The 21,311-nt window shown below is 34.0% G+C and overlaps 1 long non-coding RNA gene across 2 annotated transcripts; it reads right to left on the bottom strand.

The window, feature by feature from the left end:
• Positions 1-8,824: 8,824 nt before the first annotated feature.
• On the bottom strand, positions 8,825-18,747 carry LOC127834689 (uncharacterized). Of its 2 annotated transcripts, none has more exons than XR_008028058.1 (3): positions 18,593-18,747; positions 17,553-17,689; positions 8,825-9,373 (listed from the first exon to the last, which is right to left on the bottom strand). It is a non-coding gene; the product is annotated as an uncharacterized LOC127834689 (long non-coding RNA). The 2 variants fall into 2 exon arrangements; XR_008028057.1 differs by having other exon boundaries at positions 17,559-17,689.
• Between the last annotated feature and the right edge of the window lie 2,564 nt (positions 18,748-21,311).

Below are 21,311 nucleotides of genomic sequence, written 5' to 3'. Positions count from 1 at the left end.
ATAAATACTTCAGTACGTGAAAACTAAAGTAAAGTTCTTGCTATAACTCAACAAGTAGTAAAGGTTGGTTTATGAAACTCGGTAAGTAGATACAAACAGAGTAAAATACATTGCATGAGGGGTTTATGCACGTTTATACAGAATGTTTCCGCGGAATATTTCAAGAATTGTACGAAAACCAAAATTTATTATGCGCCAGCTGAAAAAGTACATAAGGTAGGTTTATGAAACTCCGTTTTTGGATAGAAGGCCCTATAGAGAAGTATGCTCTCTATTTCAGTTTATATGTTATACAAAAATTGTATTTGTTATGGTAACATAAATGGTGGTTTAAACTAAAATATTGACCCGGCGATAATTCTCAAAGTACTTGAGCTAGTTGGATGAAACTAGGTAAGATCTCGGTAGTCCGGGACAACCACAATCTTTGTTTGGACTAGTTACCCATTTATGCTGAGTGGACTCTCCCATCCTTCTAACTTGGATCTATTCATTTCCAACATTAGGGAAGTCTACTATATTTATTTCGATATTTAGAATATTTCATACAGAAATTCCTTTAAGCAAACAGCGGCGTCTCATCTGGGTCTACGCTGTTTGCCATGTCCTTTCTTCTAGACGATAGGCAAACATGTTTAAAAAAGACTCTTCTAGTCCGTTTGATTAGAAAAGTGAAACAAGCTTTCATTTTCTCTATTAAAAACAAGGTAAATTGGTTAATTTCCAGTAAATCGGCTGGAATTTCGTTCCAAAATATAATGTTGAAATTTAAACAATGAGGATGTTCGTTATACTATGAAGGCAATATTTAATAAAGATGTTCGTATACTACTCTGTCCTTATCACATGGATAAATATCATATAAAGTTAATTTCATTACTCGCTGGCTTTTAAAATTACGGAAGTTAAAAAAATCTTTGATAACAGTTTAACAACTCTCCGTTGTTCTAGTAAGTTTTGATTGTTGAAATAAACATCTTCGTTATGCACAATAAATTGCCTTTAAACTATTACTTGCACCAATTGCAACATTGGCTTGTGTCAATATAATTGAAATGTTTATGTAAAATTACTGGAAACTTAAATAGTATCAAACATATACAAATTAAGATTAAGATAAGTAACTTTTTGGACACGACCAACAATTTAAGGGCACTAGACCGAATGCTCAAAAACAATGATAACAATAGTTTCTGATACTTTTGGCTCACCTAAGCATATAGTGCTCAAGGTTAGCTTTAAGGATAACGTGTTGTCTTTCGTCCATCCCCGTGCGATTTTTCCTGAAGAAACGCTTTACATATTTTATTGAATCTTCACACGAATGATGATTGGGTTACTCTCGAAGTTTTCTATATGTAGGTCACTGGAGCTAAAAATGTGTTTTAATCTTCACTGAATCAGCAAAGTTCACTGCTTTGATGTTTGAGCCGCGTTCTGAGAAAACTGGGCTTAATGCATGTGCGCAAAGTGTTGTCACAGATTAGCCTGTGCAGTCCGCTAAACAAGATTTTCGGTATGAAGGAACTTCCTTTGAATGTAAAAAATACCATAAAAGCGGATAGGGTCGTCCCTGATTAGCCGGTGCGGACTGCACAGGCTAATCTGGGACGACACTTTACGCACATGCATTATGCCCAGTTTTCACAGAACGCGACTCAATTGATTTCCTCTACTAAATTCAACAACTATCATATACTGACCCTGGTGATAAAAATAACCCGTGATCACATGATTTTTAAAGTAAATAACTTTTAAAATATTGAAGAATTCGTAAGCATTAGGTGTTTAAAATCGGGTGTGCGACATTGCATGGTGTTCTCATACTAAGTTACTGAAATCATGCCACTTTGGGTCAAATTTGGCTCCATCATAGGGGTTACTTTCTTTTGTTTGACATGTATATATATATTTATATATATTGAAAACTTTAATGTTCCCAATACCATATGAATTTGTGTCATTCAGACTAAACAACTCATATAAAAACCACAGTTATTACACGATCTTAAAACACCTGACATCAGGTTTTCCTACATGTCAAACTAGAGCATTAAGGCCCTTTTGTTTGATAGGTTTGCAATATCAATTTATGATTAAACAGATACGAAGAGGTTGAAAGCTTGCTCCAAGCCAATAGCACGTGGCCGCCTGTGACGTCCGAGGACCTCGCCAGCACATTCCAGCGTCTGGACAGCGCGTATCAGTCTAGAAGCACCCTCAACGAACTGGACAATATTTCGTTGTCGGGAAGCGAGTCTGGCAGTATTTGCCTTACAGGTAGCAATACAATGAAGCGTTTACACATACAAGCAAAGTCACGAATTATCATGTCTTTGAAACCAAACAAATGCATACACGGATATGCATGCAATGACTGAATACGTTAATGTGAAGACGTAAAACGCATTACAGTGTTCGTTGCTAAAATGGTTAATGAGTCAACCAGTAGCTATAAATATAACCGCCTGCATGTCGTTTGTTCGCCCAACGGTGCAATGTTTAATCGAGTGATTTATGCAACCACGTGGTGTTTTACCAATACATGGTATGGTAGTTTAGTACCTCATGCTTTTTTTCTTGATTTGGGGAAAGCGCATTGCCTTCTATTTCTTGGGAAAACAAACGATATAACTGAAGAATGTTGCAACGAAACTTGAAATTTGGGGAATCGTATTTATTTTGACATTGATATGCGTTGTTCTAGTGTGCCTTCTGTAGAATACTCGCGGTTTTATATGAAGCATTTGAAAGGCACCGCATAAACGTGGTCGTTCACAATAATGCAACTATGTGCATATACGGCATAACTTGTATAGCAATCACTTGGGAAACGGCTCGGAAATAATATTTATGGAAATGTTTATAAACATGTCAAACATATCGATTTTTATAGACCTACGTGTTTTGAAGCATCTTACCACCTGAATAAGGCAGTTACTGCTAACTATACTAACAAGTCGCCGTGGTGTAGTGGAAATGCTGTCCGCCTAGCGGCCGGGAGGTCACGGGTTCGTTCCCCACTGGTTCTTAGTCACAGGAAACTGACTGGAGAGCTTTTAAATAAGCCACAGGTTTTCGATGCAATCGAGCTTAAATAAATAGGTTTAAACTAACTATGCTGCAAAATATGTTTCGTCATGTATGATCCAAATTATAATCGATTGATTGTTCACCCTTAAGTATTGAATCGTTTGTTTAAATTATCTTTTTATGTTCAGCGTCGACCGGAAAACAAAAGACTAGATTGGACAACGGGATTGTATCTGGAGTGGACAATCCGACATTCCACCGGGACGAACACACCAACGAATCGACCAGGCTGTAATCCCTGACGTGTAGGTGACGAACACAGCAACAACTCAAAGTATTTGTTATCACGGACGATAGCTAGTCAACAAATTCAAGAGTGTTTTCAAACTTTTGAACAGTCGGTATCTTGTTAATCAAAGTCTGCCATGATACAGCTTCCATTTCATTTTGACAACGTACAGTTTTGTTTACCCGTCGGTTGATAACCACGTGCAAATCGTATAGAGATTGGTATTGATGTGTTTTGTATTCATACACATTCCACCACCGTGAAATTATTGCCATATTTAGTTTTAACTGTTTCTAGTCAACAAATGTCTCACAACGTTTATTAGTGTATTATAATTTTACTATATTTGATTTGTGATTGTTTTTAAACTCGAACAACGATATATGTTTTTAATGAACTAAGTGTTATATTGTGCGACGATGTAAAGTAAAATAACCTTTAATAAGCCATTGTGCTTGTCAAAGGACATTTATTTTAATTGTATCGATTCACAGAAATCTATTCCATATTGATTTCTATACATCGGTATTACATTGTTGAATTTCCAACCGACAAACTATTTTATTTACATAAATCCAAATCGAACATTGATTTTGTTACAATGAATGTAATATATTGCATAATGAATAACAACTGTTCAAAACTCTAATTAATTTTATTTTATCGTTTGAATACATTCTTAATAAATGGTCTTACTATAAACACGCGCACGATATATCTATAATGAATTTTATTTAACAACCCAATCCCTGATTCCGCCAATTTCATTTAGCCCTAATTTTCCCATCGACAATTCAACATTAACCTTATACTGCACATTAAAAAACTGCAGCTGAATATTTAAGCTAAAATGTCGCTTCGCCTTTTTTAAAACAGATAAAATTGATTTAACTGAAAGCATAAGGATTTCGTATGTATACTAGTTTACATATTGGCACTTTTCATTTTCACTTGATTGTACAAAATTATTGTTGTTCTGTCCGTACTTATATTTCATTTTCTAACAATGTCCAGAACTACGTTGTAGCATAATTACTACAACAACAATGAGAGTCGCGTGTTCATCTCTGCAAAAGATAGCATTATTTTATTATAAATGTATATAAACTTCCTTATGCGGTTTAGTCATAATACAACTGCAAAGCGTTTGTGTGTCATTTTCCTTTCAAAATGCTGACATAAAGAAATATTTCTTGAAATCCAAATTGGTTCAAATGTTAGTACCAATGAATTGCGTGATACGCAGACTAGATTGACGAAACCTGCTCTGTAAACCATGTCCTTTTCTTACCTTAAGTACATCTCAACTATGAAGGATCCCATATCACGTCCTTTTGCAGATTCGTTTACGACAATAGCTGCGATTCAGATATTCTTGTACCGGCTAGGACAGAAAGGTTTGACGTATAACGCAGCGAGGACTTCGAGAGATGTCTTTTCAAGACAAACAAACGCGTAATGAGAGGATACATGTCCACTATAATATTCTTGTGCACATCAATTGTCAACATAAAAATCACTTGCAGTACATTGAAAACTCAACCTTTATAGTGTCGACAATGAACGCATTAAAATGTCTTGCCTGAAAAAATGTCTCATCCCCACTCGACTTACATCTATGTTTTAAGGCAATGATTGTTTGGTTTCATATACTTTTTAAAAATGCCTCTTATAATTATATAAGTTAAGCCAAAGGACGAAAAACAATGTCTTAACTATGAAATGCAATATTTATGGCCGCGTTCACTTAAGAAGATCTGATTGCATTTAAAGTTTTTAATTGTTTAAGAAATAACACCGGTGAAGATGGGATAAAATATCGTCTATATATTGTATATATGCATAAAAATGTTTAGCTTTGTTAGTTTACAGTCAGCGACACGCATTCTGTTCGCCCGATTGGTTAACAAGAACAACATCTTTAGCTTATTATCTTATACGAAACCGCAAAACATTGAGTCTAAGATAAATTACCATAAAAAGCAGGAAACACGAGTGTCTACCAGGATAACAGTGTTCAGTTTGTGTCGAAGGAGAAACAGCAAACCTTGATTTTTAGCTTGTTTGTCGTAAAACAAGAAATGCAAAAACACATGTATAACGAACACATCATTTAAAATAAAACTTTCTTGTGCCTGATAAAGCGTGTATGAAAAGTTCAAAAGCTATCGTGTTTATGTATTCAATGAAAACTATGCATTTTCTTTTTGTAACCATAGAACGTTTTCAAGAACGTTCGAAAAAAAATAACGAAAGTTAATAAAAGCAATCTAATGTATTCGCTTTTCGACATAACCTTCAAGCATTGCGTTTGCCCGATTGGCCACCGAGATCAACATGTTGACGTTGTTTTCTAATATAAAACAGAACAACTTTGATATTAGCTTTTGCAGAAAAAAATATCAAACATTTGAAAACCTAACATTTTATAATAATTAAAAATCTATAACGCTTATTAAAATAGAGGACGTTAAAATCCAGTTTAATAAGAAATAAGTAAATAAGTTTTAAACCTTTAAATCAATCTTGACATCCGAAATCACATTCACGGAGTAGATCGTACGCAAGTAACTGGTTCAGTGTGAGTGAGAACAATGTTAAGTGGTGTTCAAAATGGCGGCCACCGGTTGATTGTTCGTCCGATGTTTTCTTCCGAACGTTTGAAAGGTTTTTACATTATCCTTACTTATTCGAAAGTATTCTTAAGCGCTTGATGATCTACTGACATCCATTTAACCTCGGTATAAATTGTGTAGATGCATTTTCAAAATTTCTCAGTAGTTTTCACGGAAAGGTGGACTCAATAATCAACATAGTTTACCTTGCATGAGCAACAGGATGCTTCCAGCAGGCAATTGCAATATATGCATGAACATTCTGTAATTAACCCTCATGTTCATAACTGGTGAGCATATGAAACCCACTTTCCGTAACTAGTGTTTTCTATTCCAAGAGGACACTAGCTCACCACTCATGTCAACAAGGGTGTTGCGTTGTCGATATACAGTGTGACAGTTCCTCAAAGTGTATGTTTGGATCCGAAACGCTCCATACATTTGTAAGGCTGTTTAACATATCAAGAGGTTCTTTTCTGAAGACAAGCATATCAAGAGATCACACTTCGCAAAAACATTTGCACACCATGTTCAGCATTTAGAATAAAAACAAATGGACAACTACGTCAAATAAGCATTTAATGTTATTAATTCTGTATTATAAATGTAACCAATATATAGAAATAATATAAACATTTTTTAGCTTTTATTTTCATATACATCGGGAGAGAAATGCTTATGAGTAAACATATAAAATATGTGTCAAGGTCTCTAAAGTACAAGAATGGTCCCACATATCAAATGTGTGTCAAACTCCATGCAGTACAAGTATGGTCCTACATATCGAATGTGTGTCAATCTCCCTGCAGTTCAAGTATGATCTCATATATCAAATGTGTGTCAAACTCCATGCAGTACAAGTATGGTTTCTTATATCAAATGTGTGTCAAGCTCCCTGCAGTTCAAGTATGGTCTCACATATAATATGTGTATTAAGCTCCCCGCAATACAAGTATGGTCCAGCAGATACCAAATGCGTGTCAAGTTCCCTGCTTTTATTTTCATAAACATCAGGAGAGAAATGTTTACGAGTAAACATATCAAATGTGTATCAATCTCCCTACAGTACAAGTATAATCTCATATACATAATGTGTGTCAATCTCCTTACAGTAAAAGTATGATCCCACTTATCAAATGTGTCTCAATCTCTCTACAGTACAAGTGTAGTCCCACTTATCAAATGGGTGTCAATCTCCCTACAGAACAAGTATGATCTCATATATCAAATGTGTATCAAGCTACTTGAAATACATGTATGGTCCCACTTATCAAATGTGCGTCGATCTCCCTACAGTACAAGTATGATATATATCAAATGTGTATAATCTCATATACATAATGTGTGTCAATCTCCTTACAGTAAAAGTATGATCCCACTTATCAAATGTGTCTCAATCTCTCTACAGTACAAGTGTAGTCCCACTTATCAGAATTCTCCTAGCGAACAGGTCTAATATATATGATTGAGTTTTAAACTATTTTTAAACATTGCTTTCAGACGGTTTTTATACGCCTCAATTTTGAATAGTTTTATTTTACACTTAAATTGTTTAAAATATGTCCATGAAATAGTGATTATTAAGTACTAAGCTATTTACCCATCACAATTACCGACGACTATTGTGGGGGACATATTGTTTTTGCCCTGTCTGTTGGTTTGTTTGTTTGTTTGCCCCAACTTTAACATTTGCAATAACTTTTGCAATATTGAAGATAGCAACTTGATATTTGGCATGCATGTGAATCTCATGGAGCTGCACATTTTGAGTGGTGAAAGGTCAAGTCATCCTTCAAGGTCAAAGGTCAAATATATAGCTTCAAAGCGGCACAAAATGGGACATAGTGTTTCTGACAAACACATATCTTGTTGCAAACGTATTTCAATACTTGAGGTATTTGCAAAAATAAAGTTCTTGACGATGTGTTTACATTCTTTCCAGCCCGTGTGTAAAACCCGGGTAACCCCGTTTATTCTGCACCCTGTTAAAGATCGAGTAACGTGAAATCGATATATAATATATATAAATTACTCAGTTCAAGGGATTATAACTTTCACCTTAAAAAAGAAAAACTAGAATGATCCAGGTGTGTAGGTTGACTATAACTAAATGAAACAAGTATTTGAACAAAATCTTACTCATGCTGGGAAAAAATGATATTTATTTTATTGGGCATCATAACACGTGTACGACTAAATGACAATATGACGGGTATGCAAAATCTGTATTTCATAGAGATTCCACAGGTAAAAGGCTCTTTAATTGATTGCACTTCGTTGAGGTTTTTTGTAAACATTTGGAATGCGACTATACTTCCAACGCTTTGCCTGGTATGAATTCATCTAATTTTCCCATGCTATTTAGTCAAAATATCAAGTATAGCGTATTATAAATAATGCACATTGTTATATTATTTTCTTTATTTGATTTTACAATAGAGCATCTGAATAACTTGCCGTCCTAACATTATTTTGTACTTAAAAAAACAACAACAAAATAATATTGTTTAAGGTCTAGTTAGCAAATGGGTATGGATTAAGCATATTACGCTGACAATATAAATAGATTATCATTCATTTATGGCTATCGAACAATAATGCAAACCTTGGTTTATCAATGTGTCTTTCTAATCGCATGTGTCTTAAACCAGGTGAACTGGACGAGATAAACGTTCTGATTGACTATTTCTAGGTATCGGAACAATGAAATCAGTTCATAGGTTAAACCGTAGTTGCGCTAGTTTGGTAAAATTTGTTTCCACCGATAGCAATTCTTTGTGGAAAAATATTTATTCAATGTGTAGTAGTTACCTCGGACGTTTCCGCGTGATATTTGATGAAACTGTAGTTTTCACAGGTAACCCATAGAAACTCGAGAAGTATGCTGTATTTTTTGTTTGAATATACTTTATTCGCCAATATGAAATGTACATTTTTATCCAAACATTGCTGGATCACAAAGTAAATACACAAAAAGCACTCATAATGCAATTATGAATGAACAAGCTACAGAAATATAATGCAAACACACTTATAGTTATAAAGGTCAATTAGTATCAAAGAGAGATTCCACCAATGTCCAGTAAGTTTTTTTTAAATGTTTGCTAAATGTGTTCACTGGATAAGCTTGTGAGCAGCTAGTCTGCAGTATTTTAATACTTTATTGTTTCGACGGCAGATGGGTAAGTCCCATGCGACTTTAGTGCCCACTATTGTTTCGTGGTTTAATGAAAATTGTTTTGTTGTTTTTGACGCGCTTTTTATAGTCCGCTATTACGATGTTTAATGACCTTTTTTCACGAGGAAGATATGTGGAAGTTTCGTGCGTTTTAGAATCCGATTTGTATCCGCAATTGTTACCAATTATTCCACCGGAAGATTTGTAATGTTCCGCGAGATCATTTGTTGAATGTTAATGATTGCATCGCCTTGTTCGCTGAAAGACAAAACAAATCCGGAAAATTAATCGATAATTTAATGGAACATAGCATGTGTTCAAAATAGCTTTAAATAAATATCATATAGAGAATCTTCTATTTTTTATGTTATTAAACTATGAAGTCAACACACAAGTATCAACTATAAGGTAACAATGACTTTGATGTTTCATAATGTACGCATTTTTTTTCATTAAAAACCGACTTTTAAACAAAATCAACCAAAAATAATGTATATTAAACAGATATTTTATGAAAACTTAACCACGAATTATGACACGAATTAGAACGAAACTTTTTACAAGTAACTGCATATTGAAATGTAAGAAATTGGTGGCATATCAAAGCATATGGTTGAGAAAAGCTGTTATTGGCAATGTAACAATATCACTTGTCCGCTTGAAGAGCTCAATACAACAAACATTGAGTTTTCATTTAAGTTTGTGATTTTTGTGTCGTTATGATTTCTAATAATACTTACAATTGGCCAGAAAGAGGCTTATAGCACTGATTCTGTCAATAAGAATTTGTGTTCATAATTATAAGAATCGAATGTTTTTGCAACCGTAAATTGTGTTGTGTTTTTCAACATTCTTTAGAGCGAAAAAAAGTACAAGTGGTTGTTGTTGACATTTCACATTCTTTTGAATAGCACATGTTCATTTTATTTTGAAGCGGATTCAAGACAAAACGAACTAAAAGTTAAAAACACATCGCTTGCACTTTCTTTTAAACCCGTTCTACATTACACACACATGTTTTCACGTTAAAGATTCTTATATCGTTATAGAATATACCATTAACGTTCGGATAAAAAATGTTGCTTATTGCTTCAATAAAGAAATAAAAGGGAACCTTTTGTAAAGTAAGATATACGTTAACTTCAATTTCAGACAAATAACATAAAACTTTAAATATATCAAGAATTCAAACAGAGGAGTAACATTAATTTCCCAAATGAAAATAATATATATTCAATTCAATAGTGATTGTTTATAAAATATACTACACATGTTCTTAAATGTTTCATATCTGAGGTGAAGGTGTGACATACAGGTATTTGAATGCTCGTTATTTAACAGCCCCTTACCAAATTCATGATTGTTAAATTTTAAAGTTATACTATTTAATTTGATCCTCTCTGACTTTTAATCCATGAAACCAATTTGTGCATGCATGTGATATGCCATCTGGTGATGATGATCTTTTTAGATTAATTCAGTTCATGCACAACACCGTTTAATGCATGTGATATGCCATCTGGTGATGATGATATTTTTAGATTAGTTATTTTCATGCACAACACCGTTTTGAGCTCAATATGAAAATGCCCACAAAACACATTGTTAACGATTGGCATAATATGAACAAGTTTAGGAATTTATAATTCTGGATATAAACCAGCCATCAGTTTAATACCAATTACCAACATAGCTCTCTCCCCAAATACCACATGTCCCATCGATAGTGTGTTTTAAAATATATTACGTGTGGGTCATTTTTATGACGATATTGATGGAGATCCTAATTTAAAAATCATGAACAATGTGATTCAATATTCTCAAGGCCTATTCATATACCTGTATGCCTATTAAGGCTATTGTTCTAAGATTGATGAACGCAAAGGCCACCGTGTATTTATCAAATACACACAACCATGCATGTCTCCAATTTAATGTTATGTATCACACAAAAGAAGATGCAATGTACCAGGCTCGACACATTACCTGATTTCGATAATTTTGCAAAAAATAATAGTTTCAACTTTGTTCACATTATAACAATTAAACAAGAGCACCTCATAACGGATGCCACGCTCGGCTGCGAAAGCTTGTCATATTTTTTTTATAGGTCACAGTGACCTTGACCTTTGACCTAGTGACCCAACAATGGGTGTGGCGTGTAGAAATCATCATTGTGCATGTACATATGAAGTTTCAAAGTTGTACGTGGAAGCACTATGATGTTAGAAGCAAAGTTAAAGTTTTATATTAGAGGTTACAGTGAACTTGGCCTTTGACCTAGTGACCCAAAAACGGGTGTGGCGTGTAGAAGTCATCAATGTGCATGTACATATGAAGTTTCAAAGTTGCAGGTGGAAGCACTATGATGTTATAGGCAAAGTTAAAGTTTTATATTAGAGGTCACAGTGACCTTGACCTTTGATCTAGTGACCCAAAAATGGTTGTGGCGTGTAGAAGTCATTAAGGTGCATGTACATATGAAGTTTCAAAGTTGTATGTGGAAGCACTATGATGTTAGAGGCAAAGTTAAAGTTTTATATAAGAGGTCACAGTGACCTTGACCTTTGATCTAGTGACCCAAAAATGGGTGTGGCGCGTAGAAAACATCTGATTAGCACATTGTTAGGATTTTTTTTAATGCACGAAATCGTCTTTTACAAACACATAGTTTAAAAGGAAAATGTGTGTTTATTTTAGAATTCCAAAAATTGAAAAAACAAACAAACAAATAAAAACAAAAAAAAGAGAACACAGTGGGAAAAAACTATACAGACATAGACTGGAAATGTACGAAGTTTTATTAATACTCATTGTCTACATTGGATACAATCACTAAGCGTTATAGATAAACGCAATTACATACTCTGGAGTATAAATTTGTTTATTTTTCGTCAACATTTGGATTGCTTCCATAAAGTACAATACCCATGATAATAACGGCTCTGTATGAAAGTGTAAACTTGCAACAGTTGTTATAAGGCCTTGCTTTTGGATTGGCGATTGTGCCTTTTTCTGTTCCTGCATTTGACACAATTTGCATTTGTGAAGAGTAATAACGGGTCAGATTATATAACTTTTGATCAAACCTAATTATGACGTTTCTCATCTTAGTAACATATATAGAACATATTGAGTTGTATACAATAATATAATTGATTTAAACTCTTAGGATGAAACAATTATTTTATCCCACTTTTACAGCGAAATCGTTTGATTAAAGCCCCGTTTATTAAATTTCATCTATAATCAACGGCAAGGCTATAATCAATGGCACGAAATGACGTCATCAACTGCCGAACCGGGACTACTTTTTCCCACGCACCTCGTCACCTGTGTTTGCCAAGTGCATCAATAATAAAAACAATCTCAAATGTTTGTCAATCTTAATGACCTTAAAACAAAGGAAAGTAGCAAAAAAACGTGTTTTTTGTCATTTATTTTTATTAAAACCTCCAGTATTAGGTAAATTTAACACTATGCAAATAGGTTCTGTTGTTGTTGCTCCCCTTTGAAGAAGTCAGTGCGAGTTGCTCCCCTTTGACCGTAGAAAACAATCGTCTGGACCAAGAAATCATGTGTTAATTTACACGCTGTACTCGGATATGCATCCATCTGATTTTTCTTCAAAGCATCTTTTCTACCTGGCAATACGCACAAATGACACTGCATCCCGGTGATTCTTGCGTCAACAATTGGGTGTCAACAAGTTAGGTCAGATGCTGAAGGCCATGGCAAAAGACTCCGGCTTTCTCAAGCACAAGAGAATAACGAACCACTCAGTTCGCAAATTCCTGGTCCAAAAATTTCGAAATACAAATATCCACCCACTGAAACCATGGCAATAACAGGGCACAAAAATGTCCAGTCCTTAACCAATTATTCCAACATATCTGTTGAACAGCTGCAAAAGTGTTCATTCTTGCTCAGTCCAGTAAATGTAACAATCCAACAGATTCCTCTTGTTCACCTTCACGCACCGAAACTATGGCCGAAATGCAGCCTAGACAACCACTGTCTACCGTCGAACAAGTTGATCTTGATGTTCGCCCCACCCAGTCACTTCACGGTTCACCAGCGTTCGAACAACTTTGCCTCACAATTCTTTGGTGCCACTTTCAACATTCAAAATGTTAATGTATATAATTAGCTTAAATCCAAGTAATCTTTGTTATTTCGTCACGAAATAACCACATATTATAACAAAGAAGCAAATATTGTGCACCTCGTGATCGACTCGATAGTTTGATATCGAAAGTGAATTGTGGGTGGTGTTAGGCTACGTTGTAAACAAATGTAGTTCCTTGTATATAACAACTTAATGTCATATTGATATCATAAAACTTAAAGATTTGCAATTCAATATGATTAACATTGTAATTAATAACGCTCGACACTTTGTTACAGAACGATATTCTGATTTAAAAAAATGATTATTTGATCAGCGGTTATTTTTGGAAGGCGGAGTAATACACTGACCTTGGTTACACTACAGTCATTATCAAAGTACGACAAACACTCGTGAAAACTTATTTTGTTTAAATAAAAAAAGTTAACTGAATAAAAAGTGGGATAAATAGAATTATAGGTCAGTGTTGATTATAGATCAGGTTTATCATGCTCGGCACGAAAACGAAAAAGCACTCGCCAAGGCTCGTGCTTTTTGTTTTCTAAGCCTCGCATGATAAACCTGATTTATAATCAACACTAACCTATTATTCTCTATGTTACTTACAAATTAAGATCATGACTACAATTATTTACGGTATTTATTTACCCAGATCGAAAAACGTCTGAACACGAAATTATGCATTTAAACTTCACACGTTTTAGAACTTACATGTTAAATTCGTAACATGGCTTTACCTAAGGTGAGTTTCCAAGTTCATTGCGTCTTTCTGGTTGATGATGTTTGCATCATGTAACTGAGATATAAGAATCGTATACACAAGATCCATTAAAATGTTAAGTGTTAATAACCCCGCATACGATTTTCTGTTAATATGGTCGCCAACATATTGTACTTTGTAAATGCAGCACATTCCTAGGTCTCGTTTTATTAATTTATTGTAATTCCTTATACTTCTAAATCTATATAAGCCTTGATTGTGTTCACATTCGAGGTCATTGTTGATGATCGCTTGATTCATAGTTGGCAAAAATGTCGAATGATCAGCCACATATAAATGTCTTCTAATAAAGCGCAATTGCACCGAGAAAGACAATTGGCTAGTACTTAGTCAAATGTATAGACCACTATTTCTTTCAATTTTCTATTGGAACAATTTTTTTTACAAAAATTGCGAACCTCCTACCATGTGACGCGTAACTATATGATTTGTTCACTATCATCTGGAAAGCAAGCAACGAACGATTTGAACAGCAGTTTACCGGATATACACTTAGATGTATCAGTACAGTTAAAGAGCTGCATTCGATGTCTTTTTTTTCATTACAAAAGGACAATTGAATATTTTGGAGGGATTTCAATTAAAATTGTAGCTTTCGTTTTTGTTGGTTAACTGGAGGAAGTTGAAGATTTAAACTGTACGAAGCAGCAAGTAAGTTTTACCACCGTAAATATTGGTTGAAACTTAGATGTCGGTCATGAATCATAGAGTCATTTTGAGTTCTGCACACGGTGATTGCTGAAAACAAGTAAGTACTAAAGCTTGTGTTTAATTTCGTGTCGAAATAATATTAACTTACATGTATACGACTTTAATATTTATCATATATACATATCATATGTATTTCGTTTCCTAATTTGTGTGTCTCGTTTGGAAAAAAGACAACACATAAACGAACATATAAAACAATAGCTGCAAACCACGCCAACATTCAAATGACTACATAAAAATAAACACAAGAAGTTTCTTAACTGCGCGCGAAAGTTTTAAGCAATTATGAAATAAAACTAAGTGTATACAGTTTGTATGTTTGTTTATTTCACAATGCACACCTGATGTTTGAACATAGTGGATTCGTTTATTTTTCGCCGACACATATTTGACCGATTGATTACGAATAACAGTATGTGTTCAACATTCATATCATTACATAATGTTATATTTATACGTTATTAAAAATACATGTTGTATTGTTGTCAATTTGATAGCGAATTAATATGTAATTTTCTGTTTGACCTGTTTTCAAAAGAATACTGGAACTCCGTTCCAGGACAGAAATTGTCTTTGAAACTACTTGAAATGTGTTTTAAAAAGATTTGTGCATGTTTATATTAGATACTTCAAATAGGTATACGAATGACACAAAACAAAACATAAACAAATATTCAAAACTATTTTCACCACATGTGGCTCACGACATATTTATTTATTTGTCAATCAAATTCCATTGAAACGACGCATGCTTTTATGTGGTGTCTTGTTCAAGAATTAGATGCATTGACACTTATATAATTTTAACTCCTCGGAACAAGCCTTATCCACCGCACAGTTTCCTCCATAGTGGCCAAACCTTTTGCAAAGGTTATGACACGATTTCCCCAGAATGCCGGTAAGACCATCATCGCTCCAGCTTGTACAGCTTGACAAGTCTTCGTAGCATGTTGTTACTGCAATCATTATGAGACTGTTCATTGTATCAATTACATGCATAATGTTTTGTTTTATTTCCAGCTAATGTGAGTCGTGGTATTTGATTAGCTTATTTGATTATCTTATCTTGTCTACCAAGACCTTCTTTTTCGGTTGAACATGTACCGATGAACACCTTCAACAATTAATGCGATGTTCGGATCATATTGATGTGATCCTGATATTGTATCAATTAGTCTTTGACTATTTCAAGTTAGTGCAGACACTTTATCATATGAATTAGGATGCATGGTTACCCACATTGGCGGATATTTGTCCGTTTTTATTTTCGGGACAACATATTGAGTGTTTAAATGCTTCACATATTTCTTAACAACATATTGACCGTATGATAACACTTAAATTATTGGACTTTGTTTCCTTCCTATTATAAACAGTCATTGTAATTGCATATTAAAATTACACAATGTCAGTGTTATTTCATACGTAATCAACAAGTTTGTAATTTAACTCGAGTACTTACGCAAAAAGCATCCGTTGTTTCATTCAACGTTAAGGCGAAAGCTATCAGAAGTACCAGCTAAACTTTTGCTTTGCACATTTTAGGTTCTGGAAGATATTCAGCGTATATGGTAAGTTTCGAAAATAATGGTTGCCATGAGTGGTTCTTGTGACATTGTAGTTTTACATACAACGCTAGATTCATGCAACATATAGTACTAAACCATTCTTCACCTTCACACATAACATAATATATTTTTCAAATTCACGTTGAAGCATTTTATCATACAAATTAGTGCATCTGATGTAATGATTTATAAATACATAAGAAAGTTATTGACATAAAAAAGCGCATATAACATCGAATACGGTAATCGATTTATGTTTTGCATTCTTAAGTCTATTTCTCCGAAGCGTTCAGTCATATGAAGTAATGTGTGTAAGCGCTTTCAATGCATGGTATATATTATTATTGTGCAGTTTGAGGAATCTGCATCCAAACTCTTTGTTAATGAACAAGAGCCACATGTGGCTGAATGATAAATTAATCAACTAACAAATTGGGGGGTTGTAAGATTTCAATATATATTACATCCCATCATGTTCAACTTTTTTTGATTATTTTTCTTAAACAATACGTAAGTTTAAAAAAGTGGTTTAAACACATACTTTCTGTTGTTAAAGAATAGAAATGTAAAGTACATTTAGAAGAATAAATAAATGCAGCATACATTAATAATAGAATATAAATAATATATACTTAAATGCACGCTACATTTCTAAACAAAACTGACAAATTTGGAAATCCAATACCATTCACCAAGTAATGTATTGAGATTTCATTAACTGATAAAAGAAACCACACTTTCTACAGTTTATATAATGGTATACGGTTTTGCTAGTATAAAGATATATATAAATTTCTTTCGCATTTTTCCATTATCTTCGTTTCGTTTCGGGTCTGTTCGTCACGAATTATTGATAAGCATATTAATTATTTCTTTGAAATATTATTCAAGACTACGTGATGCATTTACCCTACAACAAGAGCCATGCGTTTGGTCGTTTAAATAATACTTAATAAACCAGCCTTTTCAAAATCGAGTTAGAAAGCATAATAATTAATAAATCATAAATAGAGTGACTGGATTTGTTCCATATCACCCTTATATTAAAGTCTAACGAAATTCGGTCGTCAGTATACGCAATTCAAGAGTAAATAACGAGGATATATTTGTAATGTTGTTTCGACGGCGTTTGTGAATCAAAATGTCTATAAATTGTAAAAACAATCACCAAGCATTCAGCTTGTTTTACTCCGAATAATTGTACAAATTGCTAACGGTGTGTAAATAATTTTAAGAAATACATCTTACTTGTACCTTTTTTTCTGTCTCAGCAAGGCCGAGAAACTTTTTAAGACGTCCGAAAGATCTCATCCGTTTATATAACGTTGATTAGGAAGTCAGCACGACTAGTATAGCACTGCATTTTTTGTCTTGGGAATCGTTATCTGTAATCAAAACAAGAGCGAGTAGCTTAGGTGCTTTCGTGTTAATATGATCAACGGCCATGACGACCATTACTTTAAGTACATTTAGTAAAATTATACTTTTATCAAGCAGAGTAACTCTCGTCGCAATTCGAATGCATTTTTGAAAATATTTGATCAATAATTTATATTCAATAAGCGTAAGACCGGTTTTAAGGCACGCCAAATTTCCAAATGTATCTTGGTCTGACGCACCAATGACGTAAACAATTACAACCTTTTGAGGCACGATCTAAAAATTCATAGTAAAAAAAAACAATAATACAATTAAAGAAAGCAAAAACTTAAACCTCAGCTGGGCTCGAACCACTAAACACTGGAGTAAAATTATATCGCTAAGACCACTCGGACAATCATGTTCATACTACAGGGTGCATAATCAATGGGCTTTTCAGGTGTTTACACAAGGGCGGGACAGAATGCACACACACCGTTTAGAACTTTATTTTTTCAAATATCTCAAGTTATTGAAATTCATTTGCAAATAAATTTAGTGCAAAAAAGACAGTTTTTCTTGCGGTTTTTGCGGATATCTTAAGGATAAAATATGTATTTTATGCACTAATTGAAATTCTTAAGAAAAATTGTTTTAAAAAGTTATTCGACAAAAATCACCACTTACCGGTTCCAACAAAGTCACGTGATCCTGCACCCTGACTATGACGTGTGTATTTAATACTATATATAAGCAATCCTCGTATTATTACCAAATTTAACGAAAACAAAACAAAATTATTGAATCATTTCCCGTTGCCACGCTTTATAATTTTCAGATTTTTGAAATCGTCAAAAGATGCATGTAATGGGTATTTTAGAACATGGTAAGTGTTCAGTATTACTGTTTCTCACGTATATCATACTTACAACGAAAATTCGCGAATCTGAAACATTTGTTTTATTTTGTCAATTGACCAAAGCGTGAAAAGATCCCTTTAATAGCTGCATGTTGATAAGATTTAAGAATCCAACAACATATAGTACTATTAGTTACACCGTTAGTAGCTGACGGTGTATGGGATATACATCTTTAGTTATTTCATACCATACGAGAGCGAAACTCGAGTATGGCATTAAATTACTGAGGGTGTATATCCCATACACACTCAGTTACTAACGGTGTAACGATTATATAATGGTGTACACACCGGTCTTACTGACCTGTGTACTAATGCGAAAGTAATTCTGGGTAGCACATCTTTTACGAGTGAAAAGTGAAAGCGAAAGAAGGTCAGGTAATCGTGCTTCTGATAATCGCTAACAGTCTTAATAGAGATTCAAAATCACATTTAAACATAATTTAATAACATTTCTTTATACAACATTCCGTTTTTAACACACAATAAAAAACGATTTTTCTTTCATTATTAACCTTTTCATACCTACGCAGAACTACTTTGGCGGAAGCATTATTCCCCAAACCAGGGGAATGTGATACGTCTTAGTATAGAGCTGACAATAACGTAGTGACGTCACTATCTATGTATAGAATGACGATTATATCTCAACCGACTACTTGATTACTCGGTGGGTATGGAAATTACTCGGGGTGTATGGAAATTACTCCATGAGCATGTGGCCGCTCTAAGCCAATCGGATTAGGTCATGTAAGTAAGAGGTGAGATATGTATCTATATACATATATAGATACATATCTTCGCTCTCGTATGGTATGAAATAAGTTGGTTGAAACGTATGTGTCATGTCTGGGGTATTTCAAACTTTATTTCACATGATTTTTGGCGTATACCTTTTCATTTTAAAAGAAGTTTTGATTAAGAAGTCGATAAGAGAGCATTGTAGTGAAATTCGTTGACCTGACTGTTTGCATGTTTTCACAAGTTAACATCCTTATCACGGTCGACATCAATTCGTCTCAATATTGTCTGCACTTAACCTTATCTTGAGAAATAAACATGTGGTAGCAAAACAATTGGTGTTTTGCGAAAGAGTTTGATAGATATGCGATGCCGTGCAATCTGGTTTAAATTATGTAGGGTTGGTATGTGTTAATATGTTTAAGAGTCCTGCAGGGTAATAGTTCTAGCATTTACATTTACCCTTCCGACGATTTCTCCAAATCTATTAATCCGGAAACTGCATCACCTTTACGACTCTGCGAGCATTAAAAACCATCAATGTGTAACTCGAGATCGAGTGTAATTGTCCTCTCATGTTGCCAGACTGGATTTCATATCGTGTAAGTCTACGAATTATAATACATGTATGTCATATACATCAAGTGTTCTTGCTATGTATTCCTTCTATAATTTCGGAGCTTACTATAGACTATAGTAAGCTCCAAAATTATAGAAGGAGCAAATAGCAAATACATGTTTGTTTTCACATGACACTGTTCATTTAATATAGTATAGTAAATGAACAGTGCCAAGTAAAAACAAATATGATGCCATGGAAATATACGTTGCTATAACGATATCAAACTAAAGCTGCATTTTATTCGATTGAACATGGGCTACTTTTAGGGGCTTAATCGTGCACGTTGAAATATATGATTTGTTTTGTATGACGTGTCTTATTATTTAAATTAAAGATCTATGAGTAGAGTAGTATCCGTGCATAGTAATACATTCATTCATGTATGTTACTATTTTGTTTACCTCCAGGCTTTTTGTCGTCTAAGTCGTTGTGTCTTATTAAGGAGACGTGCATATAATAATGCATTCTCAAATTGGAAGACATTACAATGGACTTTTCCAGTTTAAGTAAGAATTTGATAGCACAAAACAGATGTGCTTTGAATATTTTCTTTCAATATTTTAAATAAATTTATTATTTCTGCGTGGGCAAGCTTCAAAAAAGTGAGCAAAGAAAGCACATGTCGATTTACTTTTATTTCCATATCGATGGAAAACATGAGTTCTTTTTTCCATTTTTAAGTCAGTCTAAGGATCGTAATTACCTTTTACCCTCCTAGCTTAAATGTATTAAATGAAAAAAGAAGAAAAGATTGTTGCATCCAGAATAAATGCATGATTTTGCCATGTATAGTGCGACATATAGCGGCAGTACAACTCTCTGCAAAATTTAGCGTTTAAAACGCAACCTATAGGTTTAATAGATTGTGCGACATTAGCTCTGGTTGCGTTTTTCAGAGTCAGCCTAGCGACACATAAAGTCATGCACAACATTAAGCGTTGGAGCGACATTTATACAAACAACTATGCGAGCATGTTAAGGTCCCTTTAAAATATAATTAATGTAGTAAACCACGTCATGATGAAAATGTTACGGAACGTTCATGCTTTTGTAAGAAGTTATATGCATGACAAGTATGGCCGCGGGAGGCCGTAGTGGCACAAACACTTTTCCTGACAATCACAATAACTTCACAAAGCCTATATTCCTTTGAAATCTTTTGATATTGACAATATCAGAGAAAGAGCTAATGCGCCAAAGTTCCCAATTAGCGATGAATGTTGACTTTGTTGACAGTCAGGTCTTGGCTGAATAATAGCAATTAATACATATTGCTATAGAAGAACAATAATAACTGTATTTTCTTATCTTTTCACTCAACTATAGTGCTCATGGTGAGCTTTTAAGATACGGTATTGTCTCTCGC

The sequence above is a fragment of the Dreissena polymorpha genome, chromosome 6 (genome assembly GCF_020536995.1).
Source record: "Dreissena polymorpha isolate Duluth1 chromosome 6, UMN_Dpol_1.0, whole genome shotgun sequence".
In the NCBI taxonomy this organism is placed as follows: Eukaryota; Metazoa; Mollusca; class Bivalvia; order Myida; family Dreissenidae; genus Dreissena; species Dreissena polymorpha.
The sequence above is the reverse complement of the archived record's forward strand: the minus strand, read 5'-3'. Positions and strand labels throughout refer to the sequence as shown.